Genomic DNA, 23,056 nt, shown 5'->3' with positions numbered 1-23,056 from the left:
GATGCCCCGAGTAACCCATATTGGGAAGAGGGAGGAATATACCAGCCGAGGGGTAGATCCCACTTGGAATTAGTGAAAGGACAATCAGGAGAAGCCCATTGACGGAAGGAGAAGTGTTGAGTGGAATGGGGTGGACTGTGAGCCAGATGGAAATGTCTGGGAGGGATGCTAAAGGGGACAATGAAAAGATTTTGTGCGAGGAGATACACGGTTCATAGACTGGGAGGGGTTGTATCAGTAGTCAGGGCAGGAAGAAGCTGAGGTCAGTGTGGACTCAGGAAAACGAGGAGAGAAGGGCAGGTTGTGAGGGTTTGGAAGCAAACACTGACTGGACATTGAACCTTCAGGTGAGGAAGGCATCCTAGGTGGCTGCAGGAATGGTGAGACCACAGGGTAGATAGGGTTGGGACCTGAGAAGATAGAATTTGGTGCAAGAAGTGCTGATTTGAGATGGAAAGTTCTAAGCGGAAAACCAAAGAGTAGGTAGAAATATGGGTAAAATATTTGGATGTAATATAGGAATTTTGGAGCCATTAATACAGGAGTGAAATTAGAGGACAAGTGATTCGGTCCTCTAGAAAGTGTGCCTCAAAGGTAAATAGTAAACACTGATGAGTGTCTATTTTGCACAAGGCCAGTTGTACTAGGGCACATAGGAGTCATTTTACTCCTCGAACTGATACCAAAGACCTCTGACAACAGCAGTAGGTCAGATCATCTCCCTCATAGAAATCATGTAGGAATCGCCACCAAGTGGAACCCAACATCTGAAGGAAATGACCCACAAATTCGGTCTTAAATTAACTTCAACTCTCAGATGCCTAACCGAGTTACAGGAATCTGTCAAGTGCTCTGTGGCTCTTCAGTAACTCGCTCGGAGGAAACCGCGGGGCCTGGAGGGGGCGGGGAGAGAGGATTCGCAGACTGCAAACTCCCCAGGGCCATCCCGCAGACCATCCCAAAACGCAGCGACAGCAAGGGCTCCAGTTGCCATACCGAGCCGGATGTGGTCGGTGCCGGAAGAGAAGGGTGAAAGGGGATGAGGGGCACGGTGGCGAAAATCCTGACACTTTGGGTCCACACAGCAGCATGTACTAGTTGGTGGCGAACTCCCAACACGCTTGCCCATCATGGGGATCAGGGTTGCTCCGGGCCAGGCACACGGCCGAAAGGCACCCCTACTAGGGCCCCGGGCCCGGGCTGGGTCTGTGTATGCCCGCCAAGGCGTGCGTCCGCTCAGTCCCTAATCCCAAATCAGGGCGTTATGAGGCTTGCAGCGGCCCAACGTCCATGTGGCCGCGGTCCCTGTGCCCTCAGGGTGCCCTTGACGGTAGCGTTCGCCAGCTGGGTGCTCTGAAGATTGGTCCGTCTCTGGGGGCGACGTTTGGCCTCCAAGACCCAGCGTCCTCCTCAGACCGCAGCGTCTCTCCGCAACCCCTTGGGCGCCCTTCTCCCTGGCGGGACCGCCTCCGGGGCGGAGCTCGAGGGCGCCTGGCGCGGGGCGGGTCGAGCCCCGAGAGCGGCGAGGTCAGCAGAGGGCGCTGTGGGCTGTTGCGCTGTCCCGCTGTCCGTGCGCGCGGTCCTCGCCTCCCCTCGCTCCGGGCGGAGCAGGCGGCTAACGCCGAATCCCGCGCGCAGCAGCTGAGCCGGAGCCGGGCCGGGACCATGGGCGGTGAGAGCGGCGCGGGCCAGGCCCAGGCTGGTAGTCGTTGGGGATGAGCGGCGCGGAGACCACAGGGGGACGGGGGTCCCAGGGCCAGGGGTTAGGAGACCGTGGGGGTCCTCTGGCCGCGCCGAGGCCCGAACAACCGGGCAGCGTCTCCTGTGGGAGAGTGGTGGGGAGGCTGGGGTCAGCTTCCGAACAGGGGTCGGAACCGCGCGACTAAGCTCCCTCCTTCACCCCCGCGTCCTCCTCAGCCCCCAGCCCCTCGACTCCCTCCCTCTCTCCAAGCCACCCCAACCCCCGCGAATCTCTTGTCCCAGCCCCCGCCCGCTCTCCGAGCCCCAGCGCCCTCTAATCTTGCCTGTGATTTCGCCGGCCTCTCCCCAAGCCCTCTCCCTACCTCCTGGCAGGCGACTAGCCCACCCCCACTGTCTCCTGCTTCCCCACCTCCAGCCCCGCGCCTCTCCTGCCTCCACGGCGTCCCCGCCCCTCCAACCCGCTCCCGCTCGGCCCCCGCACTCCTGCAACGAGATTTCAGCCCCAACTCGAGCTCCCGGGATCCCCCGTCCCGGGCAGTTCCTAACCCTCTCGTCTCCAGGTAAGAAGGTGGCTGCAACTTTTTCGCAGCCTTTCTGGGGGTGGGGCTGGCTCCTCCCCGCAGCTACCTGCGCCCAGCGCCTGCAGGAGTCGCGGGGCCCAACGCTGGGGCAGCTTCGTGCGCGGGCTGACGTACCTGGAAGCTCAGGTTAGGACTGCGTGGTCCCGACCCCACGGCGTTGCTTTTGCTTGTGAACTTGCACATGTCGCGATCTTTCAAAGAAGCCGGCTTTGTTACACGTACAACATCGCATCTGCTTAGAACAGGTTGCTTTCTTTGTGGCTGCAGTGGTCTTTCAAGTTGTACCTGTGGATGGTTAAAGGATTAGCGGTGCAGGCGGATGTGGAGCCATATTTTCCCACTGCGGCTAGGCGGTCAGCTTGTAGCAAAGGGGCTCCTTGCGGGGGTGAGGCTATTACCGCCTGGGTGGCCAGATTCTTCGTGCAAAGGCAGGAAGCTTTGTAAGCATTCAAAAAGTAAAATCGGGAGAGATGTAGAATCAGATCACTGCGTAGGGGGAAATGTGAGGTGAATGGCCAAAGGGACCTCGAGAGGGCTTCTTAACACGGGGACATTTGTTGCTCTTTGCAGAAGGCCCTCGGATGAACCCGAGTGTGGAGCATACAATGCCCAGTCCATCCTTACAAATGTGACGTGACTGCAGACGGGGCTTGGCAACAACTTCTCCTCAGAGGTGTCGGTGCCCAGTTTGGACATCTGTGGGAAGTGAGTTTAACGCAGATGGTCTGACAAGCCTCCTGTTCCCTGGAGAGAGGTGGAGATGCATGGTTACAGCCTGAAAGCCAGTGCATGAATCTGCCCTCTCCTTTCTGGCTTTCATTAAGTTGTGGGTTAAATTAATTGCCTTTTGCAGAGAAAGGACACGTAGGCGCTGTCTCTTTTAGGGATTAGCTCTTGGCAAGCCCACCCTCACTGATGAGTGGGGAGGCTACTTTTGGGTACCAAGGACAGGGTAAACCACCTGGCCTCTGGAGCATAGCACTCTGAGTATTTGTAAAACTGCAGTTATCAGTAGCTTTTTTTTCTTTTGATTGGCTTGAATAGTAATTAGGCCAATATTCATTCACTCTTGAATAGTGAATTAATAAGTAATTAGCCCCAGGTTATGGTGGGGCTCAGAAGGCTCCCTCAGAGGGCCCACAAATTCCTGTGGGCATTTCCTCAGCCCTCACCACTTTGCTTTGTGATGAGTTGTTGACCGTCAGATGCCCCACTGAGGAAGGAGGGGTGGAACTATCTCTGTGGCCCCAGTACCCAGCCTGGCACCCTCTTAGTGGCAGGTTCTCAGTGTTTGTCCAGTAAAAAAAGTGGACCTCCCTCTTGAATCCAGTCTGACAGAGTCCACAACCCGTGTTTTTCCATTGTGCTGCACCATTTTCAAATGTTATCCTTAAATTCATCAAATTTAAAAATATTCCTGTACTCTCACTAGAGACAAGCTCATTTCTGTGTGTATTTGGGGCAGAGAGCTCAATTTATGGGTCAGGCTCTGACAGCTGGGTCTCTAACCTCACTGGAGGTTCCAGAATTTTCAGGAAGGAGATCAGTTGTTCTTATCCCAGAATTGGGGTGAGAGGGTGATGGGCTCTCTGGGAGCTGAGGCTGTTTGAAACCTCTACAGCTTAACAGGGCCCTGAGCTATGGCCACAGCTCCCTTCAGCATCCCTCATCCCTTCCCATGACGGAGGAGGCATTCAGGGAGACCAGGTACCACTGGCAGAGCCCACTGGCTGCTTCAGATTGGTTGTCGGATCGGGACCCATGTCCACATTCTGGTGTAGGGGCACTTTGCTCCAGTGGACCCCACCCCAAAGAGCTGCTTCCCATGCAGAGCTGGGAGCTCCCCTTGCACACTTCTGGCAATGTATTTTGCAGCTCTGTTGAGGGAAGGAAGGTGTTTTTGGATGGTGTTTCTGTTGGAGGTAGCTGTGATCCACTGGCAGACGGAGCAAAGTCCTGTTCTTCTGCCTCTGTCAAAGGTCAGCCCTGGAGAATACAGCCAAAGGCTGAGGGGGTGGGAGCATTTGTGCCCCTTTTTTTGTTTTTCAAGAATCTGGGAAAGCTGTAATTCAGAATGTTACTTGGATGTGGGAACCTGCACTGCCCACAGGTTCACGGCTGTAACGGGCTTATCTTTCTTACCCAGACTGTCTCTGTCTCCAGGTCTGGCTCTTACTAAGAATTCCTGCAGCTAGTGAAATCTATTTTCTAGAAGAGGTTTAATTAATGCCTGCTGTTTTTGAGTGAGAGAGAAAGGGTGGGAGGGAGGACGAAAGGAAGGTAGGGACTGAGACTGACTGCTATCTGGAGGCGGGTGGCAAAGATGGGAGAATATCCAAGGTCCTAAAAATTCAGAGGGAAAATCTTTAATCCTGGCACAAAGTTCTTGGTTGTTGGATCGGGATCCATGTCCACATTCTGGTGTAGGGGCACTGAGGAAAAATGGCCCTGGAGGAACCTGAAATAAGGTTTGCTGGGCTCACCATTCTGCTTTCTAGAAGGCTTTGAAGGCCAGCTGAGAGCTGAGTTTAGCAAGGTGGGAGAGCTGAGCCACTTTAAGTTTTTGAATGAAGGTTGAGCTCCTTCGGAAATGGTGTCTTGAGCAATCTTCGTCTGGGGAAGCCACTTCTCACCTGAGACACCGACAGGAGAGTCCAGGGGAGTGGCAAAGGGAGAAGCAGCTAGGAGGGTCTGCACACCTGCACTTGGTGAAGAAAAGGCACCAGCTCCTTTTTGGGAGGGTGGTGGGCGTTTTGACAGAAGCAGCCTCCCAGGGCCCCTTCTCGAACTTGTTGGGCAGCTTTGCAGATGGATTAGGGCCTGCAGAAACCCCTCAAACTGGAGATTCTGCAAAGCAACCATGAGGAGGCATCTGTGAACCAGGAACTTATTGCAGGGTCTGCTCAGAGTCCAAAAGACAGGAAGGCCAAGGGGGCCTAACTGAGCCACAGTCTCTGGCCTGCTAGTCTCAAACCCCAGAACCAGAAGGCTGCTCTGAATGCTTGGCCTTGCTTAGGGAAGCCACTGCCTTTTGGAAAGGAACAGGCCAGTCAGCTTCCTCCAGAGCTTGAAGGAAGTTAATGATTAAAAAGGCACTGAGAAAAGAACTTAGAGGAGTCTTGTGGGGTAGTTCTTGCAAACAGGAGGCCACCTTAACCTGTTTCCTCTTGGCTGGGTCATCCATGCATCCCTCTGTCTCTCTCTCCCTTTCTCTCCTTCCCCAGCCCCATCCATCTGTACTAAACACATTGATGTAGCCACCTCTGTGCTGCTACTCTGGGGTAGGGGAGAGTTTGTGTAACTCAAATATCTTATGGTAGCAACTGTAGGAACCTGAAAATTCTGTTTGTTTGCACATTTTTGCAGCTTATGCATTTCATGTTTCTATAATACTAGGCATCCTTTTATCATGTGCTTACCACTCTCTGTGCCTCTGTGTATAACTGACTTCCTTAGAGAGAGCTATAATCAATAGTATAGAAACCAGAGCTTTAAAAAACAGACTAAGTTGAGAATTACTGCACCTAGTTTTGATACTCCCCTCCTCTCCACTCTTATGTGTGGTTAGAAATAGCAAATTTACAAATAGTGTGAATACTATTTGTCCTCCCCCTCAATTAAACGGAGTCACGTGTCTTTCCAGCCAAAAAAACCACAGCTGACGTTCCTAGACCTACGTCATTCTTGGATCCAAACCCAAAATCAGGCCTTCAAAGCTACAGCAATATCATTTTGAGCTTTTTAATTATAAAATAAAATGAAGTCCTTGCTTGCTGATTTTGTTATCAGCTAATATAGGAGAATCTGAAGTTGGAATAAAACCTTTACTGCCTTGTTAACTTTATCCTTCTAAAGTGAACAAAGCAGTTGGATTAAGGTGTAGAGAAAAGTTACTGAAGTTATAGTAGGAATGTCTGGAAGCTCAGAAATCATAATGGAGGGACACAGTTTTACAGAAATAAATGATTAAGCTTTAAACCTTGTTGCTAAAACGTGGAGAGAGAAATAGAAACTTCCATAGACGTATAGGCAGGTATAGAATTGACGAGTATAGATTGATGATTGTAGAAATTTTGACTCTTTATGCTGAAATATACTAATTGCTGTGATCACACATTATGCTTATACAGTACCTTGTCAGATAAATAGGCAATATATTCTATATTCTTAATCTTGTTCAGTCCTTTCAGCAATTCTGGGATCTTCTTAGAGATGGGGAAACAGGACCACAGGGGGTTTAAAAGGCTTCCTCTAGAATTCAGATATCTTGAGCAGAAAATACCATGTAAACATAGATATTCCTGCCACAGTTGCCTGATAAACAAATGTGGTCACATAATTATTTGAAAACGGTAGGTGGTCTTCTGCTGAGGTATTGATTTTCATTAAAAGCCCAACAAACAGAAATAGTGTATACTTAGCAATGTTTGTGGATGTCAGAGGTTCTCTGTTGATGACGACCTCATACTAGAGTACTGAGTTTGGTTGTGTATTCAGCACAAGGTGCAGTGGTTACGAGTGTAGACTCTGAAGCCAGCCTGGCTTTGAATCCTGGGTCTACCATTACTAGTTTTGTATCCTTGGGCAAGTTACTTAACCTCTCTGTGCCTCACTTTTCTCATTTGTAAAATTAGGATGATGATAATTTTGCCTACCCATGGTTTTCTTGTGAAGCCGAAATGAGATCATACATGACAGGGACTTAGAGTAGTGCCTTGCACGTGGTACCTGCTTTAAAAATGTTAGCTATTATTACTGTTTATTCATTCCTTAAAAAATGCATTTTCGGTGCCAACCAATTGCATCGAGATGATAAATATAGGAGAATGGATAAGACACATATAGTCTCTGTCTTCATGGAACAGAGGACATTATACTTAAGTTTATAGCAAAGGACATGAATGGTAGTGCAGCCATTTCTCAGGTCCTCACCTGGCTCTTGGCCACCTGTCATGGCCATGAGAGGCTAGGGCATGGCCTGTAAAAGCGGAAGGACGATCTTTCGCTGGTACACGCTGGTATGGCATGGCCTTGCCAGCTATTTAAAACAGATACTCATTTAATTGGTCTGTGTCTGTCATGTGCTGGCTGTTAATGTTTTAACCATCACTCTTGGCCTAAGGTTGTTAGAGGGAAGTTTGATAAGAGACCATAAACTCAATATTTACTCACTGCTTTGCCAGCACTGTTCTTGGTCCTGGTCGACAGTTTATTGCCCCAGCCTCTGTTTTGGACTGGCTCTTCAGCCACAGAAGCCCATGAGACCATCAGAGACCCAATGCTCTGAGGGAAGAATGGCATAGCTGCTCCTGAGGGTGGGTAGGGGACCCGAGGCAAAAGCCCAGAATACCATACTTCCTGTATCTGCCAAAGCCGGAACCTCCTGGATTCGAAGGTCTCTTGGAAACTGTGTTGATAGGCTTGAATTTAATAATCGGTCCCAGAAAGGGAGGGCCTTCCTCCTCAGATCTCACCGTTACTTGCTCTGTGTGTCCTACAAGAAACTCCCTCACGGCAGCCTGCCCAACTGTCCCCTGCCATCAGCGAGCTGGTGCAGGGCCTCCAGTGATGGGCTGAGGACAAGAGAGCCCTCTGTGATGGCTGCCTCAGGAACCTGAGCACTTCTCTTCTTTGTGAGTGATTGGTATACCCTCTGCTCTGCTCTGGAGTACTTCATACTAATAAGTCAGCAGTCAGACTGGAAACCTGATAATCTATTCTCCCAATGGGGAGCCTGTTTATTTTCATTCATTTTTAAACTCCTGGAATTTGAAATCAGTGAGGCTTTGTCTTTTTTTTTTTTTTTTAATACTTGCCTCACACTTAGAAAATAAAGAAATGGCAAATAATGCCATTCATTTTTTTTTTTTTTTTTTACCTTTTCTCTGCTTTCCAAATGGTTCCCGCCGGTGCTCTGACTTCTCTGGTCATGGTTGCCTCATGATTTCCCAGATGGGTCATCTCTTGTCGCCAGTTTGTCTCCATCACAGTTCCTAATGAAAATCCAGACCTGCAGCATCAAAGCTTGGGCATTTTGGTCAAAGGTCATGGCATGGACAGTTGTTTTTGTTTTGTTTTGTTTGTTGTGTGTGTGTGTGTGTGTGTGTGTGTGTGTGTTGCTGTCTTCAAGGTGAAAAATTACTGTGTCTTCGAGAAAGAAATTATATTTTAGGCAATGGCTGACGTCAGTAGGCAAGAAGATCTAAGCAAGGCTGCCTCATCCTCAGTTCACATAATTTCCAGCATTTCCAAGTTAACGGCATACGAATTTTAATTTTCTCCTCTTGTGCATCTTGTGCGAATGACTGTTGATTATCTTGAAACAGCTGCATTAATTGATGGTGTTGAACAATTCAACGTACAGTAAGTAATTGCAGTTGGCTTGGCCGAGCACAGCACATTCTTTTTACTTGCTTTTTTAGCTTGAGGAGTATTTGCTCTGTGCGCAGAATGCCAGAAAGGGAGTTGGGAACTCCTTGCCTCTGCCTGCCTACCACCCAATGCTCACACTCCCCTGGGGCATCATGTGTCATCACAGCACCCAGTTCCCACTGCATTAGGTTTGTCCACTCATGGGCCTGTCTCCCCAGCTTGACTGGGAGCTCCTGGGGGGCAGGGGCCACACTCCTTTGATCTCTAAATTTCCAGCCCTGAACACAAGGACAGGCATGAAATAGGCCTTAATGAAAGTTGGGTGAATGAATGAATGAGTAGTTGCGAAGCAGTTAGGATTGTGTTTGGTTTCAAGTAACGATGAGCCCTATCTTAGTGGCTTAAGTAAATAATGGTTTATTTTTCTCATACAGCAAGATGTCTGAAGGTAGGTGGTTGCTGGCATTGGTTTCAACAGCTGATGTCTGTCTGGACTGACACTTCTGTTATTTTCTTGGCCTTTCCTTCAAGATGGCAAAAAGGGCTGCTGCAGGAAGGAGTTGCCAGCCATACTGGTACCTTTTATCAGAAAAACAGACATTTTCCTCAAATCACCAAGCAGACTTCCCCTGACATTTCATGGCTTGAAGTGTGTCACATGATCGCTCCCAGTTAAAAGAGCCATGTGAGTATTTAGCAAGGCACATTTCTGCATAGAATAGTTAGGTGGGCTCACTGCTGAAAAACAAAACAAAACAAATATATTTAATAGCTGAAATATGATAGAACTCATACAAAGTCCAAAATGGTTGTTTCTTATCAGTGGAGGCACTCTCCTCCAGTAGGTGATTCAGGGACCCAGGCTTTTAAGGCTACCATGCTTGTTTGCATCAATCAGCACGAGAGGTAGGAGCATGGAGGACAGTGTGGGGGAAGATTTTATGGATTAGGCTTGGAAGTGGTGAATTATGTCCACTGACATTCTGCTGGCCAGGGCTCAGTCACATGGTCACACCTCCTGCAAGGAAGGCTAGGAAAGGTGGTCAAACCCTATGCCTAAGAGGAAGAGGATATGGGTTTCATGATTACATGACAACCTCTGCCATACTGTCCTCCCCTCCCCAAAATCATGATTCTCTTAGCCAGGAAGAAAGAATGAATATTGAGGGGCAACTGGTGGTATCTGTCTTAGAAGGAAAAACTATGATAAGAAAGCTTCAGCCAAAAATTGTCTTTATTCCAAATCATTTGTCTTCAGTCCCTGCTTCGGTTCCCACCTTTGGGAACTGGGTCAGCGGGACAGTAGAAGGTCTTCATTATGCCTGCTTCTTGATCCAGGGCATGTTCTTAACATCTTTGTGAGAACGAGTCCTAAGTGATCTCCCTCAGCAGTTAGAGGTTACCACAGAAGAAATGGCCTTCAGCTCCGTATGGCCAGAGGAACCTATGAGAGCTCTGAGCCTGTGAGAGCACCTTACCTATGAGCCTTTCAAGTGCCCCCACTTACTCAGCCTTCGAGTTTCTCTTCCTCTTCAGCCCCAACCCAGCCCACATCCAGAGGGGAAGAGAGGAGAAGACACAGCAAAGAGTAACCTCTGCTTCCCGCCTAAATTCACTGAGAAATGTTTTTGCAACCACTTTCTACTATATTTTCTCCGTAAATATTGATGAATGATCCATTCATGGATATATTGGGTTTTAGCACTTCGTTCTTGTTCAGTTTGTTTTAGGTGACAGCATTCTCTTCCTTTCCTTCCTCCTTTCTTTCCCACACGCACCTACTGAGTACCTCTTCCTTATTCAGTTCCGTGTCCACCCAGCCCTGGGGGAGGCAGGCAAGGAAACTGGCACAAGCCTGTGATGTTGATGACTATTGTGGGAGGGCTGTGGTTGCCCAACGTTGCGGGGGGGCCTCACCCAGCCTTGGGTGAGGTGGCATTTGAGTTGAGTTTAAGGATGAACAGACTTAACCAGATCAAGAAGACATCTGGGCTAAGAGAGTGAAGTGGGCGCAGACACCGAGTTAGGTAAAGGGGCACGCAGGGTTTCAGGGGGAGCGGCGAGTGGTTCGGCGTCCTGAGGTCGGCCTGGATTGGTGTGCTCATTCACTCATTTAACACCGTGAGCAAGGCAGATAAGGTTCCAGCCACAAGGGAGCTCAGAGGAGATGAGACTGCACAGGATTTTGAGGAGGGCTTGGCCGCCGTCACAGACTGAGCTCCGCAGGGTTTGCTGTCGGAGGCCACATAGGAAACAGGCCCCACTGCGTGTGCCATCACCACTCTTGCCCCATCCCTCTGTCTCCGATTCTTACCTGGTTCTTCGCCCAGGCATTACTCAGGCTGTGAAAGTCGGGGCTGGCTTCAGGACACCAGCATGTAGTTGGTGAGGAACACCGAAACTGTCATCACGTATCGAGGTATGTGCCAGCAAGATTTTTGTTGGAGCACTTTCTCGGAGCCCCAAATATGAGCTTTAAAGTTGGCTCACAATTTATTTTTCTCTTTTCATACCCATAGTTCTGACCCCAAGGCTCAGAATATGTCCTGGTTATGCCTATTACCCACCCTGTGAGCACATTGAAATCAACACTTAATGCTGAAATCCACCAGGTGAGGGCTTGCCTTGCCGTGGGCTGGCCTGATCGGAGGGGTCTGGTCATCTCTTTGGGGCCCACTGGGTGCTTCAGTGCAGTCCATCAGGGGTTTACCTCAGGCAAGGGACTATTGTCCACACTGCCTGAGGAAGGGACCTGCGCTCAGCAGACCGCAGAGTCTTGCTCTTCCTCTCCCCAAGGAAATGAGGGCTGAGGCTGGGTATTGAAGAGCTGTCAGCTGCCTTTATTGTGATAAATGGCCACAAGGGTGGTTTCCTCCACTCTCCCTTCCCTGCCCTGTTTATTAGGGTGGAATTGGTGGGTGGGGGAGGATGCAGAGAGAGGAGCCTTCATGCTAGGCTAAGCCCAGTGCTGATTGCAGGGCACTTTGTTTCCAAGTAGGGAAGTCTCAACCATAGATGGAAACTCAGGCCAGTCCTGTGTTGCTTGCTGGGTGTCTTCTTCGTGTAAGGGCTATAGGGAATGTGTATAAATAATTAAATGAGGGGGAGGATTGTAACTACCTATGATATCGTGATTTATGATAAGAAAGATATATTTGTTCTTTGTCTCTATTTCTGGCATGGAGCTCCTAAAAAAACCCTTGGAATTTTCTGTGATGAGGACAATAATGCTGTTTTTTGTTTTATTAATGAGGTGACTTTAGGAAAATACCCAAATAACCTAAGGATGGGGCTGGTTGGAACTTTCAGTCCCACCCCCAGATCTCCTGGGAGGGAAGAGGGGCAGGGGGCTTGAGTTTAATCACCAATGGCCAATAATTTAATCAATCATTCCTATATAATGAATCCTCTATAAAAACCCAAAAGGACATGTGGAGGTTTGGACAGAGTGGTGGCCTTGGAGCATGAAAGCTATGCAACCTTTCCCATATACCTTGCCCTATGATCTCTTCCATCTGGCTATTCCTGAGTTATAACCTTTTATAATAAATCAAAAATCTAGTGAGTAAAAGGTTGATGAGTTTTGTGAGCCACTCTAGCAAATTAATCGAACCAAAAGAAGGATTGTTGAAACCTCTAATCTATAGTCAGTTGGTCAGAAGTACAGGGGACAACCTGGGTTTGTGATTAGCATCTGAAGTGGTGAGGTGGTAGGTATAGTCTTGTGGAACTGAGCCCTTCCACCTGTAAGATCTCCAGTTAGATAGTGTCAGAATTAAGTTGAATGGTAGGACACCCAGCGTAATTGCTAGAGTGTCAGAGAATTGCTTGAAGTGTGTGTGTGTTGTGGGGAGGGAGAGAAATAAAAACCACACATGTTGGAATTAGGTGCAAAATCGGTGCTACCCTAAGTAGCCTTTCCAGTCAATATCTCCTCTAATCCCTTCCACAACCCCACGAAGTGGGTAATTTCATACTCCACTACAATATAATTATGCTCCCTGAAGGTTAGAATTTTGAAATGATTTGGTTACTACTGATCTCCAGTTTCTGTGATCGTACTTGGCATATAGCAGGTGTTCAGTAAATTTCTCGTGTGAATAATTGAATCACCATTTATTGGTGGGAAAACTGCAGCTCCTAGAGATTAAGTAACTTATCTGAGGTGCCACAGCTGGTGAGTGGCAGAGTAAAAGGCCTGGATCTCAGTCTCAGGGGGGTACCACGCACTGTGACTTGGGGTCCCCAACCCCGTTGCCCTTGGAATGTGGGTTATTTCTTGGATAGCACTGTGGGAAGGCCCACTGCCTGCCACTCTGACCAAAAATGTAGGACAGCCTTGGCTAAACCTGTCAGTTGTGTAACCATGAACTGCAAGCAAGCCCTCTTGTGTCAAAACCCAGAAGCTTGTCTGTCTGCTTGCTGCCACTGCCTGGCTATAATTCGAGGGGAAGATGAATGTGCACGAGTGTGTCCATCAGTAGCTCGGACAGTGATGTGGTAAGGAACCTTTGGTGTTGTTCTACTCCTTCGGGGAACCTAGTCTGGCCCCATCCATTCTCCATCCTGATCACTGATGAGTTGCTGCATAAAGCCAGCTGTCAACAGTCCATGGAGGGTGGGCTTCTGCCAGGGCTTTGTAACTCTGTCCACCTCCTTGAAGAGCCTTAAAAAAAAATGTCTGAGGCCCTCTCTGAGAGACATTGCACAAAGAGCCCCACCCCCATCCCCTGCATCCTCAATCTGACTAAACAGTGCATTTCCTAATGGGGTTCCTGGAACCTTGGGTTGTCCCAGTAAACTGCTTTTATTTCTTACACAGAAGTTTCCGTGTTGCGTTGTTTTGAAAGGAGGTACCCTTTCGAAACCTTTAATCTCTATAATTTACTATGTACCTTCCTGGTAACTTCTTATTTAACTACATTTCTTCAGACTTATTTAAATAAGTTGTACAGCTTGCTTTTTTTTTTTCTGATTGTAAAAATAACACGTTTGTTTAATAAAATTTGGAAAATGCGGAAAACTATAAACAAGAAGTCTTCTAGGATCTCACTACCAGCTTAAAGAGTTGTAAGCCAGCCTTACATCTTGTAATTTGTATTAAAGAAAATTAAAATTACTTATAATTCCAGCCATAACCACACATAACATTAAGGATATATTTTCTCTTTTCAATGGTTTTCTTTTTTAACTCATCTTAAGAAAAGGCAATAGGTTCAAAATTCTAAAGCGTATACACTCACCCGTCCAATTTCGTTGCGCATCTTCTTTATAACATAATTGAGCTCAAACTGTACATGCTGTATTATCACTTGCTTTTTTGACTTAGCAATATAACATTTTCTTCTGTAATTACGAATCTTTTTTTTGTTGTTGTTATTATTTGTACACAACATGTAAAAACCAAGCATTAAGTATATGAGTAAAATATTGAAAAGTCCACAATAGAGACAACCACCATTGATTTGAGGGGTCCTTCCAGACCTTGTTCTGTAAGTTTCTGTGTTTCCTTAAAATTTTCACTTGCATATCATGATGTACAAATGTATGTTTTTACCTACATGAGCTTATACTATACCTATTCTGCCGCTTGCACACTCTTCCTCACTCTCATGCATTTTTAACTTGGCAGTAGCTCCTGGAGCTTTGCCCTCGCACACACTAGAGTCCACCCCTTTCTTTTTTAAGACAGAATCATGTTCCACTATACGGACAAACTAATTTTCCAACCATTTCCCTATGGATAAACATTTCAGCTGTTTTCACATTTTTATTATTATTCCTATTTCTGCTTTGTACAAATGCATATGCAGTTTTTGAGACTACCCAGAATGTGAATTCTTGTGTTTATCGTTTTAACGAAACCACTGATTCTTTACAAACTCTGTTCCAGTTAACCCTGAGGGCAAGCAGAGTTTGCCAGTCCAAAACTTCCTTTTTTGGGGGATATCAATTATTTTAAGCTGGTTACTTTTAAGAAACTAAGGGGTTCAGAATGAGTGTCCCCAGAATATGCTACCCTAGCATGCAGATTTATTTCCAGCTGAAGACAAAGTCCAACAAACTCAAGAAGAGCTTTATACTTACCCTTTACCTGCCTAAAGAAATTCAGATTGAAAAACCTGCTTAAAGGATAGGAACTATCACCTTAGCATAATGTGAATAAAGTGTGGCCAGCAGAAAGGAACCTAGCAAAGTCTGTTTTATTAGACTCCCCTCTGGGTCCCATTGTTTCTAGATGGCCCAGCAAGAACTCAGTTCACCAGATGTTTGCTCTTTCTCATCTACCTGTGATTTGTACAACTCCCCTGTGAAGTCAAAGCCACTACCTGCCGATTTGTCCTGGGGTCCCACATTCTTACAGAACCCATGCATGTACATATATAATTAAATTTGATTATTTTCTCCTGTTAATCTGTCTCACGTCAATTTGATTATTAGACCAGCCAGAAGGACTATGAGAAAAAAAGAGGGGAGCTTTCTCCTCCCCCGACACCCCTCTCACCAACAGTTCGTGAAAGAATTCATTCTCATTGAGACTAACATTCACTAGAGATGATCTTTTCATTTTTTGCCAGTCTGAAGGGTGAGAAATGCCTTGTCATTTTTAAATTTGTATATATCTTTTCCTCCTAGTTTTCCAGGCACATACATAGATACTTTTTTAAAAATTTGGAATCATGTAGTGCGTGGTTCTGTATCTTTTTTTCCTTTTTTTACATTAAAATTTTCACATTTTCTTTTTCTGGTCATTGCATTGTTCAGGAGCGCCGTCTTACTGCAATCTCTTGGCGTGTTCTTTTAGTTTATGTATGTCCTAATCTCCGAAGACCCTGGGAATGACAAGTAATAGAAAAGAAAGGAAAGCAGAAGGAGCACAGTCCGCAGCGAATTGGCACAAGGTCTGTTCAGGAAACGGGAGTCAAATTAAAACCTGCATTAGATGTTTGCTCAGGGGCTCATCCCTTAGGGATTTAGCGGGGAGGTGCCTAAAATATTCACCATGAGCTCTTGGTTACACACAGACACTGAAGGCTATATGTTAAATAAAGAAGCTTCACTTTTTTCACGTGCTTCATTATGAAAAGTGCATGGCTTCGTTTGTCATTGGTTGGAGGGATTATGATGATTCCAGGGCATTTAACAGCAGTGAAAACATCCAGGAGGCAATGTGGTGTGTTAAAAATAGCCTTGAACTGGCAAGTCAGAAGAGCAGGCTTCGGATTCTTGGTCTTCCTCTTACTGCTATGTAAACCTGAAGAAGACACTCAACCTCTTGGGTTCTCTGGGTCTGTGTGGTGAGGATAATAGCTCAATATTAATGAGAACTCTAAAATTAGCACCTTCTAATAATGGGATTGGCTGTTGTGGTTTCATATAAAATAAATATTTGGTCATTGTCCCCAGTTCCTGGCACACAACTCCAGACACCTTTGGAATCTCCATAGTGCTGAGAGTGTCCTTTATGCACTGTTGGGATGACTGGTGGCTGGGGACCCTTAAACAGCTTTAGGATGAGAGTTGGTTGCATGATTAAATAGTTGGGACTTTCAGCCCCAGTCCCTGATCTCCAGGGAGGGGAGAGGGGCTGGAGGTTGAATTCAGTTACCAGTGGCCAGTGATTTAATCAATCATACCTACATGGTGAAACCTCTATAGAAAATACTAAATGGAAGGGCTTAGAGGGCTTTCAGGTCTGTGAATACAATGAGGTGCCAGGAGGGAGGAAGTAGTATGCTCAGAGAGCATGCAAGCCCTGCCTTCGTGCCATACCTTGCCCTAGCATTTCTTTCAATGGGCTGTTTCTGAGTTGTATCCTTTATAATAATTCTACAGTAATAGTAAATTACATGTTTTCCAGAGTTTTGTAAGTTCTTCTAGCAAATTATCAAACCTGAAGGGGTGAAGGTTGTGGAAACTCCCCCTTCCCATCTTTGTAGCCAAGTCTACACAGAAGTGGGTAACCTGAGGACCTAATACTTGCAACTGGCATCTGAAGTAGAGCCGGTCTTTGAGACTGAGCACATAAACCTGTGTAATCTAATCCTAACTCGGGGTCATCACCGAAGGAACCAGTGAATTGAATTGTAGGACATGCAGCTAGTGTCCAGTTGGAAATTTGCTTGGTATGAGGAAAAGAACCCACACATTTGGTGTCAGAATTGTGAGTGAAAACAGCTGAACTCTTTGTCGCCAGTCTCCAGAAATGTTCTGACATAGCCAGCCAGCTCTGTGCCAGGCTTTGTCCAGCTCTGGAGACAACGTTTGGGAACAGACTGACGACATCCTGCTGTCAGGTGGCTTATGATTAATGGCAGGAGATAGCCAGCCAGCCAGGAATTTCAATGTGATTATTTAATTGTGTAGCAATAGTCCTGGGAAGTGGCATGAAGGAGAAATACTTGAGAGTGTCAGGCAGGATGCCAACCTAGATGGGAGTTCAAGGGCAGCTTCCCTGAGAAAGTGGTCTTTGAGCTGAGATCCAAGGGCCGATCAGGAGTCAGAAAGGAGGGAAAGGTGGAAGGACGGGAGAGGGCAACATGTTGGCTGGAGGCAGGCAGAGAGGATGGGTTGCCAGGGGCTGTAGTGAGCGAGCCTCTCCTCTGTTCATTCATCCACCCATTCGTTCAGTCATCCCCAAAATATTGATTGAGCGCCTGCTCTAGGCCAGGCACTGTTCTTGGCACTGGGGATACAAAAGTAGGGCGCAAGACTGACAAAGTTCCTAGTGCCATGGAGCTCACTATTGCTGCATGACAAATCATCCCCAAACTTGGCGGTACAGGGGCTAAAAAAATAATTACTGCTTTTCCTCCCACCTTCGAAGTTTTTCTAGCTGGGCTAGTAATCAAATTAATGGAGATAGGTTAACAGGAAAAAAATCAAATTTTAATACATGCACATAGGGAATTCACATAAGCATGAAAATTCCAAAGACAGGCAGCATTTTTGGACCAAAGAGAAAGGGGAGGGTATTTGATTTCATAAGTGAGGACAAGGTAGTTGAGGAACAACAGAACACACGTGGCATGAGAGTTTTTGCTCGGCAGCTCAGAAGCGACTGGACACAGAAGGTATCTGGCTAACAGGCCCCTGCCCGAAGCCCCCGTATTAACCATACTTAATTCAAATGAGGCAACATCTGAAGCATGTTTTTCTGTCTGAACCTCTTAGCAGGAAAGGAGGGGGGAGGGACAAAGTTTCTTTCTGCATCTTGTGTCTTAACAAACAGCTTAAACTCAGTATCACGAAAAGGCAGCTTTAGGATGGCAAAACCCCGGTTCCCTTCGGTGGCTTAAAACAGCCACCATTTTACTGTTATCTTCGTGGTCCGAAAGTGGACTGGACCCAGCTGGTGTTTCTCACGCAGGTGTCTCTCACAGGCAGCAGCTGGTCCGGAACTGTCCAAATGTCCCCTTCACTCACATGTCTGGTACCCAGGCTGGGAAGACTCAAACAGTTGGTGCTGCTTGGGCATCCCTGTCTCTCTGTGGCCTCTGATGTGGTCTCTCCAGCAAAGTGGCTTTTGGGCTCCAAAGCAAGTGGCTCAAGAGAAAATGAGCCAGGTAGAATCTGCATGGACCTTTCTGACTGGCCTTGGAGGTCACACAGTATCATTTCAATCCTGTTCTACTCATCAACGTAGTCTCTAAGTCTGCTCAGGGCAGCGAGAACCTCCTCTTAATAGGAGATATAAACAGTTTGTGAACGTGCTTTAAAACCACCACACTCTGCTCTCCTGAGCGTCTCAGCCTTGGCTTCAAACTTACCTACCTCCCTCACCACCAGAGTCCTCCCAACAAGGCTGTATATGGCCTTGTGTCCTGGCTCCTGCCCGCCCCTTGGGGTCTCACCTACCTCCCTGCCCCCAAGCAGCTTCAGAGAGGTTTAGTTCTTCATCAGTTTCTTTCTTTTAGGGGGTTCATGCCTCTTGCGGACTGGCATTCCAGGTACCTACCTACCCATCTGACCCCCTCCTAATTGGGTTGTCAGAGGCATGGACACAGGCCCCAAGTCCCCAGGGAGCAAGGCTCTTTTGTGGGTGTGAGAGGTGGCCAGATGGCGGGACGGGGTGGCTATAGTGTGGGAGCTTGAGGTGAGATTGGACTGACAGTGGGGCCTCGTAGGCCATGGGCAGGGTTTGATCGTCATCCTAAGAACATTGTAGGAAACTAATAAAGGGACAGAGTTCTGATGAGCACTTGTACTGGGAAGATTATTAGACCATAGTCCTATTAGACCATAGTCCTATAAGCTCACTTTTATGTGGACTCTAAATGAACAAAGCTGAATTCATAGGTACAGCGAACAGATTAGTGGTTGCCAGAGGCAGAGGGTGAGGATGGGTGAAATGGGTGAAGGGAGTCAAAACATACAAACTTCCACTTATAAAATAACTAAGTCACGGGGATGTGGTGCACAACATGGTGACTATGATTAATAATACTGTATTATATATTTGAAAGTTGCCGAGATCTTCATTTCTCATCACAAGAGAAACAAATTATATAACTACGTATGGTGACAGATGTTAACTTTAGCTTGTGGTCATTATGTGACATACAAATATCAGATCGTTTATGTCGTGCGTCTGGAACAAATATGTTATATGTCAATTATAACTCTGGGGATAAGACAGTTCTTGGAAGAATAAGATTTTGCATTACACTTTTAAATTAATCTGTTAGAATGGTTTCTTTTTCTTGCAAAAGAAGTCTTTCAGGTATGTTCACCTTGAGAAGTAACGTAGCGCTTCACCCTGATTGAATCAGTTATAACAGGTTCAGTGATACGTCAGTCTGTAGTCATCATAAGTTGGAGGGCAGAGCCAATCTTCAGTAACCGACAGAGTTCACAACACAAAACAAATCTACAACTACTGCTGTGACATTCCTATCACTGACATCCTGTAACACCCAACTAATAATGCAACAGGCCTTGGAAGATGACTATTACAACAAACCTCTAAATATCACAGGATTGCGCTTCTTTGCCATATGTAGTAGACATATTCAGAAATGCAATTTAGAAATTCACATTTTATGATGATAATGCATAATGAGCATTTGCTCATTTAGCTTATGTTTGTGGAAACTGGTGTGTAAACAAGGACCGTGGCTACCCCAATGCTTTACATTCTCAGAAGCACTTGTATCAACAGCTTCTTCTCCATCATTTCTCACTGGATACCATTGACTTTTTTTTTAGAACCCCTGGTAATTTAGAGGTTAGTACGGCCCATTCTGGGAAACTTGAAGGACCTACCATCCAATGAGTGAGGTAGCTGTCTTTGTTTCATGACCTCTAGCTATCTCAGCTTCAAGTTAGGTTTCAAGGTAAGCACCATAGCCCAAATCACAGAGGGATTTCAAGATGTAAATGATCAGAACTCTCCCCAAAATGTTGCCTGCTAGTAAGCTGAAGGTGTTAGCCTCAATCTGTACATTTAAATATTCCTAGAAAACTCTTGCTCCAAAGCAACAAAACCAATTTTTTAGTGTATTTTCAGGTAGATAGCAGACCATCAATGGAAAGGAATTAACCATTAATGGGCTATTATGATTCAGGTGTTTTAGATATATTATTTTGTTTAATCTGTATCAAAAGCCTATATATATGGACATCTATTAGGATTAATGTTAAACTACTGTAACAAATAAATCCTCAAATTTCAGTGGCTTAACACAATAGATTATTTTTCCTTTATAAAAAAAAAAAACAGTCCAATTTGGTTTAAAGACAATGGTATCCAGGATGGGAGTGAGTAAAGGGGTGTGATTATTGTTGTAAATAATGCTACAGTGAACACAGGGTGCAGATATCTCTTGAAAATAGTGATTTCATTTCTTTTGGACATCTACCCAGAAGTGGGATTACTGAACCATATGGGATTTCTATTTTTAATTTTTCGAGGAAGCTCCATACTGTTTTCTGTAGTGGCTGCACCAATTTACATTCCCATCAACAGTGCATGGGGGTTCCCTTTTCTCTACATCCTTGCCCACACTTGTTATCTCATGTCTTTTTTTATAGTAACCATTCTAACAGGTATAAGGTGATATCTCATCGTGGGTTTGATTTGCATTTCCCTGATAATTAGTAATGTCGAACATTTTTTCATGTACCTATTGGCCCTTTGTATGTCTTCTTTGGAAAAATGCCTATTCAGTTCCTCAGCCCATTTTTAAAATCAGAGTGTTTGGTTTTGCTATTGAGTTGTATAAGTTCTTTATATATTTGGGATATTGACCCCTTATTTGATATATGATTCGCAGATCTTTTTCACATTCTGTGGGCTGCCTTTTCATTTTGTTGATTATTTCTTTACTGTGCAGAAGCTTTTTATTTTTTTTATTTTTGATTATTCTAATTTTTAAATAATTTTTTATTTTTCAATTAGAGTCGACATACAATATTATAGTAGTTTCAGGTGTGCAATGTAGTTACTAGACATTTACATAACTTACAAATTGATCATCCTGATAAATCTAGTACCCATCTGACACCATATATAGTTATTACAGTATTATCGACTATATTCCTTATGCCGTACTTTACATCCCCATGACTGTTTTGTAACTACCAATTGCTACTTCTTAATCCCTTTGCCTTTTTCACGTATCCTTCCACCCCCCTCACCCCTTCCATCTGGCAGCCATCAAACTGTTCTCTGTATCTATGAGTCTGTTTCTGTTTTGTTTATTCCTTTATTTTGTTTTTTTAGATTCCACATATAAGTAAAGTCATATGGCATTTGTCTTTCTCTGTCTTACTTAATTACTCCACTCAGCACGGTACCTTCTAGATCCATTCATATTGTTGCAGATGACAAGATTTCATTCTTTCTTATGGCTGAGTAAAATTTCATTGAATAATGTACCACCTCTTCTTTATCTATTCAGCCATTAATGGACATCCAGGTTGCTTCCGTATCTTGGCTACTGTAAATAACGCTGCAATGAACATATGGATGCACATGTCCCTTCAAAGTAGTGTTCTGGGTTTCTTCAGATAAATATCCAGAAGTGTGGGGTTACTGGGTCCTTCTGTGTCTCTTGTTATAGCTTTTGTTTTAAAGTCTATTTGTCTAGTTTACGGCCATGCCACCCTGAATAAGCCTGATCCCGTCTGATCTCGGAAGCTAAGCAGGGTCGGGCCTGGTCAGTACTTGGATAGGAGACCACCTAGGAAGACCAGGTGCTGTAGGCATAAAAAAAAATTTAAAAATAAGGGATTATAAGATGACAAGGTCCTTGCAATCTGTGTGGTCAACCAAGGGATGCTTCACCTAAAAAATAAAAAAATAAAAATAAAATAAAGTCTGTTTGTCTGGTATAAGTATTGCTACTCCAGCTTTTTGTTTGTTTCCATTTTTATGAGGTATCTTTTTCCATCCCTTTACTTTCTGTCTTTGTGTCTTTTAATCTGAAGTGAGCCTCATAGGCAGCCTATGTAAGGGTCTTGCTTTCTTAACCATTCTGTCACCCTGTCTTTTGACTAGAGCATTTAATTCTTTTTCATTTGAAGTTCTTGTTGATAGATATGTAGTTATCACCATTCTTTATTCATATTTTTGATAAATTTTTTTTCCCTTCTTTTTATAGAAGTTCCTCCAAAGTTCCTATAGTACTGGCTTGGTTGTGATGAACTTTAGTTTTTTCTTGTCTGGGAAGTTCTCTGTCCTTCAGTTCTGGATGATAGCTTTGCTGGGTAGAGTAATCTTGGCTATAGGTCTTTGCTTTTCATCACTTTGAATATTTTGTACCAAGCCCCTCTGGCTTGCAAAGTTTCTATTGAGAAATTGGCTGACAATCTTATGGAAGTGCCCTACAGGTAACTAATTGCTTCTCTCTTGCTGCCTTTACGATCCTCTCTTTGTATTTAACCTTTGTCATTTTAATCATGATGTGTCTTGGTGTTCATCTTGTTTGAGACTCTCTGTGCTTCCTGGGTTGGTATGTCTATTTCCTTCAACAGGATTCGGACATTTTTCATCATTATTTCTTCAAATAGGTTTTCAATTTCTTGCTCTCTCTTCTTCTGGTACCCCTCTGAGGCAAATGTTGTTACACTTGATGTTGTCTCAGAGGCTCCTTAAGCTATCTTCATTTTTTTAGATTCTTTTTTCTTGTTGCTGTTCTGATTGCGTGTCCTGCACTACCCCATCGTCTAAATCACTGATTTGATCCTCTGCTTCATCCACTCTGTCGATTCCCTCTAACGTATTCTTCATCTCGGATATTGTATTCTTCATTTCTGACTGGTTTTCTTTTATGTTTTCCATCTCCATTTTAATGTTTTCTATCTCTTATTTACAGTTCTCACTGAGTTCATCTACTCTTCTCCTAAGTTCGTTGAACATCCTTATAACCAGTGTTTTGAACTCTGCATCTGGCAGGTTG

General features: G+C 45.3%; 1 protein-coding gene and 1 non-coding gene across 4 annotated transcripts in view; both read left to right on the top strand.

Moving 5' to 3' along the window:
- Positions 1–1,573: 1,573 nt before the first annotated feature.
- The window catches only part of PXYLP1 (2-phosphoxylose phosphatase 1), a 68,179-nt gene continuing 46,696 nt past the window's right edge, over positions 1,574–23,056 (top strand). Inside the window, exon 1 of one of the 3 annotated variants that reach the window (XM_016141900.2) lies at positions 1,574–1,672. The gene's annotated coding sequence lies outside the window, so the exon portion shown is untranslated. Of the gene's footprint in view, positions 1,673–1,822; positions 2,262–2,851; positions 2,988–23,056 lie in introns of those variants that run through there. The other 2 variants (XM_036219011.1, XM_036219010.1) reach the window with 2 other exon arrangements.
- On the top strand, positions 21,745–21,863 carry LOC118602534. Its single transcript, XR_004950727.1, has one exon. It is a non-coding gene; the product is annotated as a 5S ribosomal RNA (ribosomal RNA).

The sequence above is a fragment of the Rousettus aegyptiacus genome, unplaced genomic scaffold (assembly GCF_014176215.1).
Source record: "Rousettus aegyptiacus isolate mRouAeg1 unplaced genomic scaffold, mRouAeg1.p scaffold_m13_p_4, whole genome shotgun sequence".
Taxonomy (NCBI): Eukaryota; Metazoa; Chordata; class Mammalia; order Chiroptera; family Pteropodidae; genus Rousettus; species Rousettus aegyptiacus.
Note: the sequence above shows the minus strand (reverse complement) of the source record. Positions and strands in the feature narration are given on the sequence as shown.